The sequence below is a fragment of the Chlorocebus sabaeus genome, chromosome 11 (genome assembly GCF_047675955.1).
Source record: "Chlorocebus sabaeus isolate Y175 chromosome 11, mChlSab1.0.hap1, whole genome shotgun sequence".
Classification (NCBI taxonomy): Eukaryota; Metazoa; Chordata; class Mammalia; order Primates; family Cercopithecidae; genus Chlorocebus; species Chlorocebus sabaeus.
In genome coordinates this window covers 21,871,394-21,893,367 of record NC_132914.1, presented here as the reverse complement: position 1 = coordinate 21,893,367, position 21,974 = coordinate 21,871,394, and the positions used below count along the sequence as shown (strand labels likewise).

Below are 21,974 nucleotides of genomic sequence, written 5' to 3'. Positions count from 1 at the left end.
TTTAATGGATATGTTGGCAACAAGTGAGCAGGATACTAAATTATCCTGGGTAACAGAAGTGCTGGCTGTGAGGAAATCAACATAGGAAATCAAGAACTGGGCAGTTAAGTGAGCATAAATCCTTGATTAATTTATTGGAAAGTCAAAAGCCCCAGAGAGCCCCTAGCTAAACACATCAGGATGTATATATAAAAATGCACATAGATTATTGTCCCAGTAAAGTAGGTAGTGCTGACAACAGGTTAATCAGGACTTTCCTCTAACTTCTGATGGATAAATTAATTCCAAATTAATTGAAATCCTGTGCTTCAGTCAAATCAGATGCTTCTTAGAAATCCTAAGTGGATTAAATTTTAATAGGTCATATTTCTACACTCTCAAGAAAAAAGTGGGGTAATCTCAAAATAGAATTCAAATAACAGAAAATCTTGGTTGTGTCCTAAGCAGGACTTCATACGAAGCTTTGTTTATACTTCACATCCATCACAATGACAGATAATACTGAAATCTTTTATCCTTTATACTGGAGACCTTAGCTATAGGAAGATACGATAAGCAATTATTAAAAAATCAAATCTGTGATTTTGATTAAGGAGAGAAGGAAAAACAAAAACAAATACTCACTATGGGCTCTTTATTACCACTCGAAGATTTGCATCCTGCTAGACAAGGTGAGATGTAAGTTATTCCATTGTTCCCACAAACTGGTTCCCATTGACTTTCATCACAATTGCACTCTGAGTTGCAATAAGAAAGTGGTACATCTACATGAGATCTTACTGGACTATTTCTGAAAATATATGATAGACATATATCAAAAAGAGAGAAAGAGAAGATAGTGGAAGAAAAGAAGGAAGAGGAGGAGAGAGACAAGGGGGAAGTAGAGGGGAAATAAAGGAGGAGGGAAGGTGAGGGAAAGAAGAGAGAAATGAAATAAAGGATTTTCTTTAATTAGATCAAGAATTTGATCTGATAATGCCAAAAGAGGTTTTTTAAAATGCTTTTAATTTTTTAATGCTTGTAACTCTCCTTCTATACCAAGACACGATTTATTACTTAGAAAAAGTAAAACTTAAAAAATAAATCAGGGATTAGATAAGACTTACACAAGAGGTTATTACGATTCCATCAAGAAGTTTCACATTAGAAAAGTAACTTTATTTTTCTAGACTCATTTTTTTTTGGGGAGGTGAGATAAAGGGAATGGCATTAGATTGAAGTTCCTCTCAGGTCACTATAAACTTCTGTGAATCTATGGATGCTAGTTAATGTGGTTGAACTTTAAAATCTGTATCTTAACTACATAAAATAAGAATTCATTTTGGTTAGAGCCGAACCTCTGAAGAATGAAAAACAAAAAATAATAGAATCAGTTGAAAAGGGCTAGAAAAGTTCTGTATATTTTTTAAGTGACACTACAATATGTTTAAACTGATTTACTTTATAATAAGGCTATAAATTATTAAATATAATTTTAATCATGGCTAAAATTATAAAGCATATTATTTGTATAAATTTTCTGCTTCAAGATTTTAAAAGTTATTTTGTTTTGCAAAAATTTGTTAATGAATGGGGATTGATGAAGTACCTGTGAATAAGTATGTCATTTAAATTGAGAAAAAAGTCCATCAGTAATTTAGAAAAAACATAATTAATAATTTCATTTAAAGTCATCTAATTCGTTATTTTGCTTGAGAACATCCTACTGGGAGTAGCTATGGAGAAAGGTTTATGATTGCTATGGTCTAAATATTTGTGCGCCCCTAAATTCATAGATTGAAATCTAATGTCCTATGTGAAGGTATTAAGAGACAGGGCTGTCATAATGTGATCTGGTCATGAGGGCGAACCCTCCTGAATGGAGTTAATGACCCCTTGCATATTCCACCATGACTAAACACAGCTAGAAGTCACAATCTATGAACTAGGAAGTGTGCCTTTACCAGATACCAAATCTCCCAGCACCTTGATCTTGTATGTTCCAGCCTCCAAAACTGTGAGAGATACATTTCTGTGTATTTACAAATGACACAATATTTTGTTATAGCAGCTCAAATGGACTAAGATAATGACCTAGTCCAGAAATTGCAATCAGATCCTCTTGTGTTGAGATTAGTTCTGCCATAGCTTAGCAATGTGACTACTCTTTGTAAAAAATGTCAACCTCATAGAGACTTTCGGGGAAAAATAATTTTTCAACAGTTTTCAAATACGTTTTTTCTTAGGAGTCCTTCAGAGTCTCAAAAAGTATTGAAGGACCCAATGTTTTTTTGTTTTAATTAGTTATATCTATAGACACTCTAGTAGAAGTTAATATTAATACATTTTAATACATAAGCACACATATTTTTAGCTGTCAGACTGGTGGCATCAACATATATCATATAGTCTTAAAATATCACTATACCTTCATGAGAGAATGTGAATAAAAAGGCAAAGTCTTTACTTTCTCATTTATAAAATGCAGATAAAATTACCCACCACTCACTACAATTACCCATAAATTATAGACATTATTATTTCAACCTATATTGTTTTTCTTTACTGAAAGAATAAAATCACCTTAAGGTCTTAGGGAGTGAACATTTTAAGAATTTCAAAAATGAAATTTCTCTCAATGAAAAGAAAGTTTAATTACAATTGTTTTCTACCCTATTTTCCTTACACATAATCTTTTAATTGTATGGTTAACATATTATGCAATTGATATAATGATATATACAAACCCATCATAGGTCAAGGTAAGGCCGGCAACTGATTTGCTTTCGCAGATTAGAAAGAAATATAAAACTTGAGATAAGAGATGCACTGCTGCAGAACAAAATCCCAATCTGGCAAGTCCAACTAAAGACAATTTGAATTTTTTAATCATATATCCTCCTGAAAACATGCCGATTGCAATAGCAGGTAGGGCTAGGATTCCTAGAAATAAGAGAAAAAAGCTGTAAATAGATATATATACACACACACTCTCTTAAATATATATAAATATATATTTTATATTTATATATTATTTATTTATAACATTTATATATTATATGCATAATATATAAATATTCACATATATTTATATATTATGCATATATTATAATATAATATATAACTATATAAATAAATAAATATATTTTATATATAAATATATAAAATATATAAATATATAATAAATATATAAATATATATAAAAATATATATGTGTGTATATATAAATATATGTAGTTGTGTAATCTTTTTCAGGTCATTTTCCTATTGCCAACATTAGTGTATATATATCAAAAAATGTACATGTACATAAAAATATATACACATATTTAAATATATATATTTAAATGAATATATAAAAATAAATACACATATTTAAATAGATATATTTAAACGAATAGATATAAATATATACATTTTTTCAGATACGTGTTTTTATATGAAACACAGTACGAGGTTGGATGAACCAAATTCATCCCATCATATCACTTCTTTAAGACGAGGGTGGCAGACTAAGGTGGAGGTAGGGGGACCAGTGTACCATATAAGAGAGACAAAAATAATTTCTTCCTGCCAGTTATGAGGGTTTGGTTTCTTCAAGAGCAAAAGGCAATGGCTAAGGATATTTGTGTGTCTGAACAGATTATTTCTATGAAGCACATTCTTTTTTTCTGGAAATCAACAACAACAAAACAAACTCTTTTTTCCTATGAAATTTTGAGCCTGCCATCTAAAATCCTTTACATCTCTCACAATAGAGTTCCAAACCTCTGAAGCTTACTTCAAATTTTCCCAGAGATTTAGAATTGAATTCCTGAAGCAATGTCTCATCCTTATTCATCAAAACACATATATACTAGGGTACACATTGTACCAGGGTACAATAAAAAAGATCAACATACAGGATTAAAAATGGTCAATTCCTCCTACAATTTTACTATGTCCTGTAAGAGTTATTAAAGATGACGTTTCCTCTAACAAAAAATTCAGATCAAGTTATTGGGAGTCAAAAGTTAACTTTTAAGTTTAAACTTTGAGGTTCAACAGGGAGATCATCCAGGTGCCTGGTCTAGTGCTTCAGTATATTCATTTTCTAATTCTTATTTTCTCATGTACTCATGACCTAGTCACATACCACTTGATAAATTTTTTAAACTCATCACGTATTTGTCAAACTTCTACAATGCTTCTACAAATTGATAGTTTTGTATAATAGATTTGTAGAATAGTTTCTACAAAGTGTTATAACTTCTTCTTAATAGGCAGGTCTCAATATGACACTGAAAATAGATACTGTAGGAAAAAAATACTCTCTAAAATATATTTTTTTGAATCATGCATATTTTGTGATACATTTAAATTGATTCTTTTTAAAAAAAATCAATATCATATGTTTTGTAAGTGGCTGAGGCCTTATTTCAGTCCATGAATAACAGGATTATGACGATTAGATTACAAAAGGGTTTGTCTCAGGATCTCAGCACTATAAGATCCAATTACGCAGATACCACACCTAAATGTTTTATTCAAAAGCAACTTTGTTTTTAGAACTCATGTAACATGAGATGCAACTTCAAATGCAGAACAGTGGTTATATCACAATATTGAGAGATGTTACGAGAGATACTAAAAGTATATGTAGCAAAATGTGAAATCACCTTCACAATAAAATGTGTCTTTTAACACAAGTACTCAGTAATGTTTCATTTGTCAAGCAAACAGGTAAAAATATATCTTACCCAACAAAAAGTTAGTCTCAGATGCAGACCGACCATACTGTTGCTCCATGATTTTAATGATATAAGTAATAGAAGCAATGTAGCTGCTCATGTGTAACAATGTAAAAATTACAAATATAACATACAGGGGATTGGTAAGGATGCTTTTCAAAGACTGGAAAAAACCTGTAGAATTATAAAAGTAAACAAAATATTTCAATGTAATTTAAATATATTAATATCTGAATTTTGTAAATATGAGTTATATAAGATTTAAAATTACAAAACTACATAACACAGAAAGAGTACCCTTCAATGCTACTGTTAACAGTATAACTATATCCCTTCAATATTTTTCATATGCATATTATTATTTATTGGTTTAGTTCATTTTACTTCCAAATAGCATCATGCATAAATGCTGTTTTGTAACTTACTTTGTTCGCTTAACATTTGGTTATCCTTGACACTCTACCATACTATTACATATAGATTAATTAATTTATTCATTCATTCCACTAATGTTTGGTTTTCAATTGGGTACTAGGCAATATACTAGGAGTCCCAGAAAAAAAAAAAGTGAATCAGAAATGTGATGTTCACAGGGTGCAGTGGCTAAAATGCCTCTAATCCCTACACTTTGAGTGGCAGAGGCATGCAGACTGCTTGAGCCCAGGAGTTAGAGACCAGACTGCACAACATGGCAAAATCCCCCCTCTACAAAATATACAAAAATTAGACTAGCATGGTGGCACACTCCCATCATTTCAGCTACTTGGAGGGCTGATGAGGGAGAATAACTTAAGCCTGGGAAATCAAGGCTGCAGCAAGTCATATACATGCCACTGCATTTTAACCTAGGGGACAGAGCCAGACCCTGTCACAGTGAAGGAGAAGGAGAGGAAGAGGAAGAGGAAGAAGGAGAAGGAGAAGGAAAAGAGGAAAGAAGGAGGAGGAGGAGGAGGGGAAGAAGAAGAAGAAAAGAAAAGAAATGTGATGTCCCTTATGTATTAGTACTGAATAATATAATTATTATATTAAAATAAAATTGTTAAATATAAATTTAAATTAAAGACAGCATAATCTAAGATACAAAAATACAATCTATGATGTTCAAAAATTTTAAAGACAAAATTAGTATGAGGGCTCAGACTTATTTTTTCCCTGGTATACAGCTTTTGCACCATAAAATACTGCCTCAGTAAATCTGGCAGTATTATAAATCCCCTGTATTAAGATGCAAGAAAGAGAGGGAGGGGATAAAAATGTTGGTCCCAAGGGACATTATGACAGTAATAGTACAACAACCTATGCCTACAAATAGGTGTGATAACAAATTTCTAACTTCTGTCCATGGCAGAAATTTTATGTTCTAGTACTGTGATTGCCAGGTCAATCAACTATAACAGACGTTAAAAGTGGCAGGAACTACTTAGAAACACAGGAAGTTTTAGAGTACAGCAAGACAGGCCCAGAAATGGTTATTGAGAGATGGATGATACGGGCTTTGAAAGACCTTGTTCTCTATAGACCTCTAAAGATTTTCATTAGATATGAACAGTACTAACAGTAGTTTCTTTAAAAAATAGTTTCCTCTGATTATAATAATACAAAATACAGTTAAGGAAATGACACAGAACAGAAAAGAGGTAAGAAAATGTATAGTAAGAATAAACAATATTTAAAATTGTTAGGCCAAAGTGCTAAACTTCCCAATTAGTCTTAGTTTTAATCGAGAACATAGAGAATAAATCCAATATATTTTTTCTTCTGACTATAGGTATTTAGGTATGTTATCCATTCCTAACAGGCACTTGTTAATAATTAAGATTCTCTTTACAATTCACATCACTACCCCCCCAAAAACACCAGCTCATAATATAGACAATGTTACAATTGTACCATTTTTGTATCTTCATTATCCTCTTTATTATTTTTGGATTCACAGTCAACTCTGACTCTTACAGGTTTGAAAATCCATTAGTTATTATGGATTTGATTAGATAAAGTAGAAACATAGCATACACAAAATAAAAATTCCTTGATATTCTATTTTTAGTATGCTTGTTAAATTACAAAACTTTTAAAACAGTGGTATGCTGGTAAATGTTTAACAACTGATTTGTTGGTTGGAAAACTTGATTTGTAGGATTTCTCAATTTCCATGGTAATGTATGGTGGTAAATTCTCCTACCATGGACAATTTCAAGCTACCAGTGCAGTTGAAATTGAACAATTCACTCTCATGAGTGAATATAAAAGGCTCCATCATCCCATTGCCCTTGGGTTAGTGTAGTAGAGAGGAGACAATAATAACAACAACAAACAGGAAGTGAAAGAACTGACGAGAACGAAAGCATGGGTTACCTTGGGAAGTTTGTAATCTTACTTCAGTAAAAACTTGAAACATTTGCCAAGAGTTTAGGTGCTGATTGCACTACTTTAGGTTTTATGATTTCACCATTTTGTCCCGATCTGAAAACCACTGTCAATACCTTACCATTTCAAATATTTTGCTCTGGCTGCTGCCAGATCATTCTCTCAATTACTGCTTCTCAGTGGTTCTCCATTAGCCTGCCAGGGCTTATATTCAAAAGAGGAGTCACTATCAAGTGGTAAAGTATCCTAATTCACATTACTGACTTCAATTACTTTAATTAAAACTATTGCTTCCACTTCATTTTTGAATACTTAGATAAGCTACAATTATATATATATAAATTATATATATAATTTTAACAAAATCATATATATAATTTTAATTAAATCATATATATAATTTTGGTTAGCAAGAAAAATAATCTTACTCCAATTAACTACAGAGAAACCTCTCCTGAATTCCTTCTCCTTATTCTATCTCTGCACTTGAGAATAGTTAAGTATTACCTTACCACTACTTAAGATACTTTATTACAATGATCTATATACTTCTCAATATTATCCACTAGGTTTTTGAAAAACAAAAGTGACGTTCTATCACCAGGGCATAGTGTGGTGGCTGGTACCTTTTGTTGAATAAGTGAATGAATGAAATATTATAATCTTTTTAACCCTCACAGTTTACACTACATAATATTACAATGAATATATACTCATTGGCTTATAAGGAAATGATGTTTTATTTGTAGCCTTTGATTGGTTTCTGCCTGCTCAAGAGCAAAATCCTAATCCACGTCTGCTTGTTATGTGCTCAAGAAATATTTGTCAACTTTAGTATGACTTTTAGAAAAATAATTCAGCTAAATTTAGTGCAGAAGAAAGGTAACTCTTTTTTTTTTTTTTTGAGACAGAGTCTCGCTCTGTTGCCCAGCCTGGAGTACAGTGGCCGGATCTCAGCTCACTGCAAGCTCCGCCTCCCGGGTTTATGCCATTCTCCTGCCTCAGCCTCCCGAGTAGCTGGGACTACAGGCACCCGCCACCTCGCCCAGCCAGTTTTTTGTATTTTTAGTAGAGACGGGGTTTCACCGTGTTAGCCAGGATGGTCTCGATCTCCTGACCTCGTGATCTGCCCGTCTCCGCCTCCCAAAGTGCTGGGATTACAGGCTTGAGCCACCGCGCCCAGCCAGAAAGCTAACTCTTGATGATTTCAGTATGCTTTATTACTTTTGAATACTCATTACTCCCTTTCATTGAAATTAACACCTCCAAGTTGACAATGAATGTAAATTACTTACCGGTCACATTTTTGGTAATATTTTTCCCTCGGTTAGTCAAATTAGCTATTTGATTCCTTTTATCATTTGTTTTTAGCACATGCAAAAATAGTGAAACTTTCCTTTCTTTCTGTGGTTTATTTGGATTTGGGAGCAGGAAAAAGAATGGTATAGAAGAAATAATGGATAATATTCCAGACACAAGGAAACCAAGCCACCAAGCTCCAACCCAACGAGAGTCCTTAGGAGTTATCCTGATAGTGCCTAGAATAAATAGAAGAAGCCAGTCAAAAATCATTTTGAAATACAGTAGGTCCTAAATAATGATAATGATTGCAGTCCTCCATAGATGAATAAAGTAAAGTATATGTCATAAATTCTAAGACACTATTTCTTCTTTTCGTATTTTGTTATCTCTGAAACTAGAATCAGTCTAACATTTGATGACATCTTGCAGTTGCTGTGGGCCAGAAATCAGTCATGACATTGTTCTCATTTCCTGAGCTTGTGTGCTTGGTGACTTTTCAGGTTTCATGACTGGACAGCTGTCATCATTGAAGTCTTAAGCCCATGGATCACTTAATAACTATTCATGGAAAAAATACGAATCCTCATTGTTGTCTGAAAATGTGGTGGGCAAAAGGGTGCTTGCATCACTGAGCCTCAAGTTCTAGGCAGCTCAGTACAGAAAGAGAGAGATTTCATTGTTTTGGAGAATATAGAGGAAAAGAACAAGAGTCTTTGTCTAGTAATTGAGAAAATTCGTCTGGATCTTATCTGAGGCCACCAAGGCAGTACCTTTATAAGACTGCACAAACCACAGTATCACTGATCACGGGACCTAAGTCACTTCAAATAACTAGGAAGTAAACTCAAGATGGATGGGTAAAAGCAAACCCAGACTGCAAAAACTACAATAAATATCTAACTCATCAAGGCCCAGACAACAATGAACATTTATGAGCACCAAGGTCAGCCAGAGAAACATGACCTCACCAACTAAATTAAATAAGGCACTAAGAACTAATCCTGGTGAAACAGACGTATGTGTTCTTTCAGACAGATTTCAACATGACTGTTCTGAGGAAACTCAAAGAAATTCAAGATGACACAGAGAAGGAATCCAGAATTCTATCAGATAAATTTAACAAAGAGAATAAAATAATGAATACCAATACTACTCAAACTATTCCAAAAAATAGAGGAAGAGGGAATACTTCAAAATTCATTCTATGAGGCCAGTATTACCCTCATACCATGACCAGAGAAACACATATCAAGAAAGGGAAACTACAGGCCAATAACTCTGGTGAGTAATTATGCAAAAATCCTCAACAAAATCCTAACAAACCAAATTCAACAATATATTAAAATGATCATTCACCATGACCAAGTGGCATTTATCCCAGGAAGGCGAGGATGGTTTATATGGAAATAAATCAACCGAACACATTGTATCAACAGCATCAAACATAAAAATCATGTGGTCATTTCAACTGATGATGAAAAAGCATTTGGTAAAATTTAACATTACTGCATAATAAAACACCTTAAAAAAGACTGAGGATAGAAGAAACATAGCCCAACATAATAAAAGCCATATATGACAGACTTACAGCTAGTATCATACTGAAAGGGGAAAACTGAAAGCCTTTCCTCTATAATCTGTAACACTACCAGGATGTCCATTGTCACCATTTTTACTCACCATAGTATACTGGAAGTCCTAGCTAGAGCAATCAGACAACAAAGATATAAAAGGCATCCAAATTGGAAAGGAAGAAGTCAAATTACAGTTGTTTGCATATGATATGATCTAAAATGTAGAAAAACCTAAATATGCTACAAGGAAGCTACTCAACCTGATAAACAAATTTAGTTAAGTTGCACAGTATAAAAACAACATAGAAACCAGTACCATTTCTATACGTTAACAGTGAACAATTTGAAAAAGAAATAAAAAAGTAATCCCATTTACAATAGACACAAATACTTTGGAATTAATTTAACAAAAGAAGTGAAAGATCTCTATAATGAAAACTTTAAAACATTGATGAAAGAAATTGAGGAGGGCAACAAAAATTGAAAAAATATTCTATGTCCGTGGATTGGAAGAATTAATGTTGTTTCAATGTCCATACTACCCAAAGCAATCTACTGATTCAATGCAATCTCTATCAAAATAACAATAATATTCTTCACAGAAATAGAAAAATCAAATCTGAAGTTCATATGCAACACAAAGACACAGAATAGCCAAAGTTATCCTAAGGAAAAAAAAAATCTGGAGGAATCCTATTACCTGACTTCAAATTTTACTACAGAGCTATGGAAACCAAACAACATTCACTATGCTACTGGCATAAAAATGAATACATAGACCAGTGGAACAAAATAGAGACTCCAGAATCCACACAACTATAGTTAATTCGTTTTAGTAAAAGGTGCCAAAAGTGTGCACTGAGGAAAAGACAGTCTGTTTAATAAATGGTGCTGAGAAAATGGGATATCCATAAGCAGAAGAATAAAACCAGGCCCCTGTCTCTCACCATATGCAAAAATCAAATCAAAATTGATTAAAGACATACATCTAAGACTTCAAACTATGAAACTACTACAAGAAAATACTGGTGAAAATCATCAGGACATTAGTCTGGGCGAAAAAAGTTATTGAGCAATACCTGATAAACACAAGCGACCAAAGTAAAAATACACAAATGGGATCACATCAAGTTAAAAAACTTCACACAGCAAAAGACACAACCAGAAAAGTGAGGAGACAACTTATGCAATGGGAGAAAATATTTACAAACTCCCCCTCTGACAAGGGATTAATAACCTGAATATATAAAGAGCTCAAAAAATTCTATAGAAAAAATTCTAAAAATCTGATCAAAACGAGGGCAAAAGACTTGAATAGACATTTCCCAAAAGAAGACATACAAATGACAAACATGCAAATGAAAAGGTGTTCAACATCGTTAATCATTAGAGAAATGCAAATCAAAACTACAATGAGATATCTGATGAATGATATATCTCACCCCTGTTAAAATGGCTTTTATTCAAAAGGCAGGCAATAACAAACGCTGGTGAGAACGTAGAGAAAAGGAAACGAACCTTCATACACTGTTGGTATTAATGTAAACTAGTACAACCACTATGGATAACAGTTTGGAGTTTCCTCAAAATACTCAAAATTGGGCTACTATATGATTTAACAATCCCACTGCTGGGTATATACCTAAAAGAAAGGGAATCAGTATATTTAAGACATATCTGCACTCCTATGTTTGTTGTAGCACTGTTTGCAATAGCTATGATTGGGAAGGAACCTAAGTGTCCATCAATAAATGAATTCATAAAAAAGATTTGGCACATATGGAGTACTATACAGTCATAAAAAGAACGACATCCAGTCATTTACATCAACATGGAGAGAACTGGAGATTGTTAAGTGAAGTAAGCCAGGTACAGAAAGACAAACATCACATGTTCTCACTTATTTGTGGGATCTAAAAATCAAATCAATTGAACTTGTAGGCATAATGAGAAGAAGGATGTTGCCAGAAGCTGGGAAGGGTAGCAGAGGATTAGAGGTGGGAGGTGGGGACAGTTGATCAGTACCAAAAAAATAGAAAGAATAAGACCTACTATTTGATAGTACAATAGGGTGACTATAGTAAATAATAAATTAATTTTATATTTTAAAATAACTTAATGAATGTAGTTAGATTATTTGTATCTCAAAGGATAAATGCTGGAGGGCTTAATACCCCATTATCCATGATGTGTTTATTTCATATTGCATGCCTGTATCAAAACATCTTATGTACCCCACAAATATATACAACTATTATATACTCAAAAAATTAAAAATAAAAAAATTCTCAAAACAAAGGAAAGAGACTAAAATTATTAAAATCCATCAAGAACAAGTTTAAGAGTTGAAAACTTCAACCGACATACTAAAGAATGCTTCAGAGTCTCTTATGAGCAGAACTGATCAAGCAAAAGAAAGAATAATGAGCTTGAAGATAGGCTGTTTGAAATTACACAGTCACAAGAGACAAAAAAATAAAGAATGATGCACACCTAAAAGATACAGAAAATAACCTCAAAAGGGCAAAACTAAGAGTTATTTACCTTAAAAGGGAGATAGAGAAAGGGCAGAAAGTTTATTCAAAGGGATAACATTACAGAACTTTTCAAACCTAGAGAAAATATCAACATTCAAGTACAAGGATGTTAATGAAAACCAAGCAAATATAACCTGAAGAAGAGTACCTCAAGGCACTTAGCAACCCAACTCTCAAATGCGAAGGATAAAGAAAGAAAAACACTTTTACCCTAGAATATTATGTCCAGCAAAAATATAATTCAAACATAAGAAATAAAGACCTTCCCAGTTTAATAAAAAGAAGACTGGGGGATTTTATGCACTCCAGGATTGTCCTATAAGAAATGCTAAGGGGAGTTCTAAAATCTAAAAGAAAATAATGTTAATGAGCTAGAAGAAATCATCCAAAGTTAAAAAACTCAGTGTCAAAAGTAGGCACACAGAAAAATACTGAATATTATACTGTTGTAATTATGGTGTGCAAACTACTCAAGTAGAAAGACTAAGTGATGAAACAATAAAAAATAGTAACTACAAATCTTTTTGAGATATACACAGTACATAAGATCCAAAGAGAGACTAAAAAAATGCTTAAACATAAGAGGATGATGTTGTAGTATAGAGGTTTTATCAGTTTTTTTTTTTTTTTTTTTTTTTTTTTGAGACAGAGTCTTGCTCTTGTCACCCAGGCTAGAGTGCAGTGGTGCGATGTCAGCTCACTGCAACCTCCACCTTCATGAGATTCTCCTGACTCAGCCTCCTGAGTAGCTGAGACTACAGGCGCCTGCCACCACACTTGGCTAATTTTTGTATTTTTAGTAGAGATGAGATTTCACCATGTTGTCAAGGCTGGTCTTGAACTTTTGACCTCTGGTGACACCTGCCTCTGCCTCCCAAAGTGCTGGGATTACAGGCATGAGCCACTGTGCCCAGCCTATTAGTTTTTCTTTTTTTGCATTTTTTTAATGCATTCATCTTAAGCTATTACCAGTTTAAAATAATGGGTTATAAATAAGTATGTGCATGCCTCATGGTAATCTCAAATCAAAATACATATGACAGACCAAAAACTAAAAAAATAAAAGGAAGAAATTAAATTATTCCATTAGAGAAAATGACCTTCACTAAAAGACAAGAAGGGAGAAGAGAAGACCCCAAAACCATAAGAAAACAAATAACAAGATAGCAGGAGTAAGTCCCTACCTTTAATAAAATTGAATGTAAATTAACTACAGTCTCCAGTCAAAAGAAATAGAGTGTCTGAATGGGCGATATAACAAGACCTAATGATCTGTTGACTACAAGAAACATAATTCACCATAAACACAGGCTGAAAATGAAGGGATGGCAAAAGATGTTATTACATGCCAATGTTGCTATACTTACATCAGACAAAATAGATTTCAAGACAAAAACTGAAAGAAGAGACAAATAATGTCATTATGTAATAACAAGTGGTTCAATTAGGCAAGGGAATAAACGGATTGTAAATATATATGCACCCAACACTGAAGCACCAAGAAATATAAAGCAAATATTATTAGAGTGAAAGAGAGAGACAGACTTCAATATAATAATAGCCAGAAATATCAAAAACTCACTTTCAGCATTGAAAAAATCTATTAGACAGAAAATCAAGAAAGAAACAGACTTAACCTGAGCTATGGAACAAGTGGACCTAGTACATATTTACAGAATATTTTATTCAAGGGCTCCAAAATAAACATTTTCTCTCATCAGCAAATGAATCATTCTTAAAGAGAGATTATATATTAGGTCACAAAAGAAGTCTTAAAACATTAAGAAAAAAAAGCAATCACATCAAGCATCTTCTCTGGCCACAGCAGAATAAAACTAGAAATCAATAACAAGAGGAATTTTGGAAACTATTCAAACACATGGAAATTAAACAATATGCCCCTGAATTACCAGTGGGTCAATGAACAAATTACAAAGGAAATTGAAAAATTTCTTGAAATGAATGATAATGGAAGCACACACCAAAACCTATGAGATACAGTAAAAGTAATACCAAGAGAGAAATTCATACCTTTAAGTGCTCACATCAAAAAGAAGAAAAACTTCAAATAATTAATCTAATGATACATTTTGAAGAACTAGAAAAACAAGAGCAAACTAAACCCAAAATTAATGGAAGAAAATAAATAATAAAGATGAAAGAAGAAATAAATAAATGTGAGATAAAGAAAACAGTGCAAAAGATGAATAATACAAAAAATCTGTTTTTTGAAAACATAAATACAATTGACAGAAATTTATCCAGACTAATGTGAAAAGACCCAGATATGTAAAATCAGAGATGAAAAAGAATACATTACAAATGATATTGCAGAAATTTAAAGGTCCACTAGAGGCTACTATGAGCAAACATATGTCAATAAATTGAAAAATCAAGAGGAAATGAATAAATTCCTAAATATATGAAACCTATCAAGACTGAACTGAGATCCAAGACCTGAACAGACTGATAACAAGTAATGAAATTAAAGCTGTAATTAAAAGTCTCCTAGTAAAGAAAAGTTAAGGACCTGCTGGGTTCACTGCTGAATTCTACCAAACATTTAAAGAAGAATTAATATCAATTCTGCTCAAACTATTATAAAATATAGATAAGGAGACAATATTTCTAAACTCATTCTATTAGGTTGGTGCAAAAGTAATTGCAGTATTTGCCATTCATTTTAGTGGCAAAACCAACCTAAGACAAGGTCGGAATTACCCTGCTACGAAAACCAGACAAACACATATCAAAGAAAGAAAACTACAAGCCAGTACCTCTGATGAATATCGATTCAGAAGTCCTCAACATACTGCTAGCAAACCAAATTAAATAATACATTAAAAAGATTACTCATCATGACCAAGTTGGATTTATCCCAGGGATGTAAGAATGGTTTAACACATGCAAATCAATCATGACACAGATATCAACAGAGTGAAGGATAAAATCCATATAATCATTTCAATGAAAGCTAAAAAATCATTTGATAAAATTAAACAATGCTTCATGGTAAAAACCATCAAAAAGCTGGATATACAAGGAATATACCCAAATGTAATAAAAGTCACAGATAACAGGCCCACAGAGTTAGTAGCATACTGATTGGGCAAAAACTGAAATCTTTTTTCTAATATCTGGAATATGACCAGTCCACCCAGTTTCACCACTGTTATTCAACATCGTACTGGAAGACCTAGCTAGAGCAATTAGACAAGAGAAAGATATACAGGGCATCCAAAAGGAAAAGAAGTCAAATTATCCTTGTTTACAGGTGATATAATCATATATTTGGAAAAATCTAGACCCCACCAAAGAAAAAGAAAACTATTTGAACTGTTAAACAAATTTAGTAAAATTGCAGGATACAAAATCAACATATAAAAATTAGTACCATTTCTATATGTCAATAGTGAACAATCTGAATACAATAATTAAATCCCATTTACAATGGTCACAAAAAAATTAAATGTGTGGAGGTCTACTTAACTAAAGAAGGGAAATATCTCAACAATGAAAACTTTAAAACACTGTGGATAGAAATTGAAATCAAGACAGAAAAATGGAATTACATTCCATGTTCATGCATTGGAAGAATCAATGTGGTTAAAATGTCCATACAACCCAAAACAATCTACAGATTCAATGCAGTCTCTATTATAATGTTGATGACATTCTTCACAAAAACAGAAAAAAAAATCTTAAAATTTACATAGAATCACAAAAGACACAGAATAGGCAAAGATATCCTGAGCAGAAAAACTGAAGGAATCACATTATCTCACTTCAAATTATTCTACAGAGCTACACTAACCAAAACAGCATGGTACTGGCATAAAAACAGATACATAGACCAATGGAAAAGAAAAGATAACACAGAAAGAAATCCACACACCTAGAGAAAACTGATTTTTAACAAAGGTGCCAAAGAACATATACTGGGGAAAAGATTGTCTCTTCAATAACGGTGCTAGGAAAACTGCATATCTATATGCAGAAGAATGAAACTCAACCCTTATCTCTTGCCATATAAAAAAATAAAATCAAAATGCATTGAAGACGTAAATCTAAGACCTCAAACTATGAAACTATTATAAGAAAATCTTAAGGCAAATCTTCAGAACATTAGGATGGGCAAAAATTTTTGAGTAATACTTCACAAGCACAGGAAATACAAGCAAAAATGGCCAAATGGGATTCCATCGAGTTAAAAGCTTCTGTAAAGCAAAGGAAACTACCAATAAAGTAAAGAGACAACCCACAGAATATGCAAAAATATTTGCACACTACTCATCTGGCAAGAGGTTAATCACCAGAATATATAAGAAGGTCAAACAACGCTATAGGAAAAAATCTAATAATCCATTAAAAAAAATGGGCCAATGGTTTGAATGGACATTTCTTGAAAGAAGGCATACAAATGATAAACAAACATATGAAAAGATACTCAACATCATTGATCATCAGATAAATGAAAATTAAAACTACAATAAGATATCTCACTGAAGTTAAAATGGTTTATATCCAAAAGAAAGGCAATAACAAATGCTGATGAACACGTGGAAAAAAGGTAACCCTGGCACACTGTTGGTGGGAATGTAAATTAGTACAACCTTGCTGGAGAACAGTTTGGAGGTTCCTCAAAAAACTAAAAATAAATCTACCATACAATCCAGCAATTCCACTACTTAGTATATATCCCAAAGAAAATAAATCAATATATTGTAGAGATAACCACACTCCTACTTTTGATTTAGCACTATTTACAATAGCCAACATTTGGAAGCAACCTGCAACTAACACCAGATAAAGTGAAAATACTATACATATACACAATGGAGTACTATTCAGCCATAAATATGAATGAGATCCAGTCATTTGCAACACAATGGATGGAACTAGAGGTCATTACATTAAGTAAAATAGGCCAGGGACAGAAAGTCAAATATCACATTTTCTCACTTATTTATGGAATCTAGACATCAAAACAATTCAATTCATCGAGATAGAGAGTAGAAGAATGGTTACCAGAGGGTAGTAAGTGCAGGAGGGGTTTGGGGGGAAAGTGGAGATGGTTAATGGGTACAAAAATAGTAGTTAGGATGGATGAATAAGATTTATTGATGGCACACCTGGGTGACTATAGTTAACAATAATTTAATTGTACATATTAAAATAACTAAAAGAGTATAACTGAATTGTTTATAACATAATGATTAAAGGCTTGAGGGGATGGATACCCCATTTTGCATGATGTGATTATTACACATTACATGTATTTATCAAAATAGCTCATGTGCCCATAAATATATACAACTATTATGTACCCACGAAAATTAAGAATTTAAAATTCAAAAAATAAACAAAAACAATATGTACCTGTGTAGTAAAAAAAAAAGAGACATAAAACCCCCTGACAAACAAAAGTTGAGGGAATACTAAACCCATAAACCTGTGTAAAAAAAAATAAAATAAATAAAGGGAAATTTTCTACTTAATACAAAATGATGCCAAATAGCAATATAAGGCATTCAAAGGACAAAAGTCATTGGAAATGCAAATACATAGACAATTACAGATTAATATATTAGTATATCAATTGTGGGCAAGTTATTTTAATTCTATTATGAAAATTTAAGTGACAAAAGCATTAAAATAAGTATATCTAAAATATATTTATGTATACACAATATAAACCGATGTAAACTATGACTTCCCTAAGATAAAGTATGAGCAGGCTAATAAGTGTAGAATTTTTCTATGCAATGAAAGTTGATTTATTATCAGCTTAAAAGAGACTGTTATATTTTATGTAAGTCCCATGATACCCAGAAAACGTTTATAGAAGTAGCAAAAAAGGAAAAACAAATAAATGTATGATTACAAAAATCAACAAACCATAAAGAAAAACAGCACAACAGGAAAAGAGGGGAAAATCACTGCAAGACACAGGAAAACAGTTTAAAAATAGAAAGTTAATCCTTCTTTATCAATAATTACTCTAAATATAAATGGATTAAATTCTCCAAACAAAAGATAGAGAGTGGATAATTGGATAAAACAAGATACAAGTACCTGCTGTCTCTAAGAGACTCACTTTAGATATAATAACACAACATAGGCTGAAAATGAAGGGCTGGAAAAAGGCATTCAATACAAATGGTAACCAAAATAAGACAGGGGTAGATATACATATATTAGACAAAATAAACTTTACATCAAAACTGTCTCAAGAAACAAAAAATGACATTATAAAATGATTTTAAAAATTAATTCACCAGGAAGATACAATTATAGATATATTATAGACTCAACCTCAGAGAATATAAATATATAAAGCAAACGTGGACAGAACTGAAGGAAGAAATATAGAGGAATAAAATACAGTCATCTCTTGGTACCCGCGGGGAATTGGTTCCAGTACCCTCCATGGATACTAAAATACAGAGACACTCAAGTCCCTTATATAAAATGGTTACATGCAGTGGCCCTCCATAATAGGCTGACTGTAATAGTAGGGGACCTTAATATCTCCACTTTTAGTTACAATAGAACAACCAGGGAGAATATCAATGAGGAAACAGAGAACAACATTATAGATCAATTGGATCCAACTGACAGTGAGCACTTTATTCATTAACAGTAGAATACACATTCTTCTCAAGCAGAAATGGAAGAATTTTTAGTTAGATCACATGTAACACCACACAAGTCTTAACAAATTTAAGAATAAAATCCCACTAATTATCTTTTGCAATCACAACGAAATAAAACTGGAAATCAATAGCAGAAGCAAAACTGGAAATTTCACATAAATATGCATATTAAACCGTACATCTTTGAAACATTGATTGTTCAAATCAACCAAAAGGGTATTTAGAAAATATTTTGAGACAAATGAGACTGAAAACATAATATTAGAAAACATGAGATGCAACAAGAGCAGCAGTAAGAGGGAAGTTTATAATGATAAATCCTATGTTAGCAGAGTGAGTTTTATTCCTGTAGACTATATTCAGAGGTTAACTTCTCTAATTTCTGGTCACTAGAAGCATCTGGGAAATTGTTTATTGTCAATAAATACCAATACATTTTACATAACTACAGCAGTAAAAAAAAAAAGAATGATGTCAAATAAACATAACTGTAAACTTCAAGAAACCATAAAAAGCAAACCAAATTGAGCCCAAAGTTAGCAGAAAGAAAAGGTTAGAAAATGAGCAAATAAAATAAAGAATAGAAAAAAATCAACACAACTAAGAGTTGAAATGTTTTTCAAAAAGTGAACAAAATTGATGAACTTTAGAGTAAGAAAGAGAAGGTTCAACTAAAATAAGAAAAGAATGCAGAGAAATTATAACTAATATCACAGAAATAAAATAATCATGAGATTACTATGCACAATTATATATAAAAAATTAAATAACTGAGAAGGAATGAATACATTCCTAGATACAAAAAAAAAAAAAAAAAAAAAACCCACCATGACTACATCATGAAGAAAGTCTGAATAGACCTACAAATAGTAAAAAGCTGAAATCACTAATCAACAACCTCTAAACAACAAAAAGCTGAGGACCAGATGGCTTTACTAGTGAATGTTAGAAACATTTAAAGAAAAAATTAATGACAATCCTTCTCAACCTCTTGCCAAAAATTGAAAGGAAGGAACACCTTCAAACTCATTTTGTGAGGCCAGCATTACCCTGATATCAAAGCGAGACAAAAATCATCAAAAGAAACCTACAAGCCAGTATCTCTGATGAATACAGATGCAAAGAATCCTCAACAAAATACTACCAAACCCAATTTGAGATCACATTAAAAGGATGTTATGCCATAACCAAGGTGGATTTACACCTGAAATGCCAAGTTCAACACACAAAAATCAATCAATGCAATAAACCGTATTAACAAAATAAAAGACAAAATCACACAATCATGTCAGTAAATTTCAAAAAAGCATTTGATAAAATTCAACACTCTCATTATAAAAACTTCCTACAAGCTAGTAATGGAGGGAAATTTGCTCAATATAATCATGGCCATACATGAGAAACCCATAGCAGACATCGAATTCAAGAGTGAAAAACTGAAAGCTTTTAGGAAAAAGGAAAGGATGACTATTCTCACCAATTACATTCAACATAGCCCTGGAATTGTATGCCAGAGCTAATAATCAAGAAAAAATAATACTAAAAGGCATCAAACTAGAAAGGAAGAAGTAAAATTGTCCCTATTTGCAGATGATGACTTTATATGTAGGAAATCCTAGACTTCACACACACACACACACACACACACAAACTGTTAAAATTAAATAAACAATTTTTGTAAAGTTGCAATATAAAAAAGTCATAAGAAATGCATTGCCTTTCTATTCACTAACAAATAACTATCTGAAAAGGAAATTGGGAAAACAATCCCATTCATAATTAAATAAAAAGAAATAAAACACGATAAATGTAACTAAGCAGGTGAAAGACTTGTACACTGAATACTTCAAAACATTGATGAAACAGATCGAAGAAGCCACAAACAGAAAGATATATCCTGTGTCCATGGACTAATGAATCTAATAATGTTAAATCTCCATACTACCTAAATGTATCTACAGATTCAATGCAATACCTATCAAAATCCCAAGGACACTTTTACAAAAATATAAAAAATAACCCTAAAGTTCATATGAAACCAAAAAATGACATCAAATAGCCAAGCAACCTTGAGAAGAAACAAAGCTGATAGCTCACACTTCCTGATTATAAATTCTTTCCAAAGCTAAAGTATTAATACAGTATGGTACTGGCACAAAGGTGGATATAGAAACCAGTAGAATAATATACAGTCATCTGATCTTTGACAAGGGGCCACAATGCTGAAATGTTTGTTTCTCCGACAATGGTGTTGAGAAAATTGGATATTTACATGAAGTTATACTCTTATCTTACATATAACAAAAAAAAAATCAACTCGAACTGCTTTGAAGACTAAAATTAAAAATCAGAAACTAAAACTCCTAGAATAAAACCTAGGGAAATAGTTTCATTAAAATGGTCATGTCAACAATTTCATGGACATAACACCAAAAGCACAGGCAACAGAGGCAAAATTAAACTAATGGAAATCCATCAAACTAAAAAGCTTCTGCCCTGCAAAATAAACAATCAGTAGAGTAAAAAGGCATACAGAATATATGAAAATTTATTTGCAAAGTGTATATGTGATAAGCGGTTAATTTCTAAAAGATATAAGACATGCTTAAAACTCCATAGCAAAAAAATAAAAATAATCTGATTTAAGAATAGGCTAAAGACCTGAATAGAAATTTCTCCCAAGAAGGCACAGAAATAACAACAGGGATATGAAAAGATGTTCAACATCGCTTATTATCAGGGTAATGAAAATCAAAAGCACAATTAGATGTCACCATATACCCATTAGGATGGCTATTATCAAAAAAATAAAAGAATAAGAAAAAATGT

At 32.2% G+C, this 21,974-nt stretch overlaps 1 pseudogene; it reads right to left on the bottom strand.

Annotated features, from left to right (window-relative positions):
- Positions 1 to 21,974, bottom strand: part of LOC103218729 (putative solute carrier organic anion transporter family member 1B7) — an 83,280-nt pseudogene that overhangs the window by 44,527 nt on the left and 16,779 nt on the right.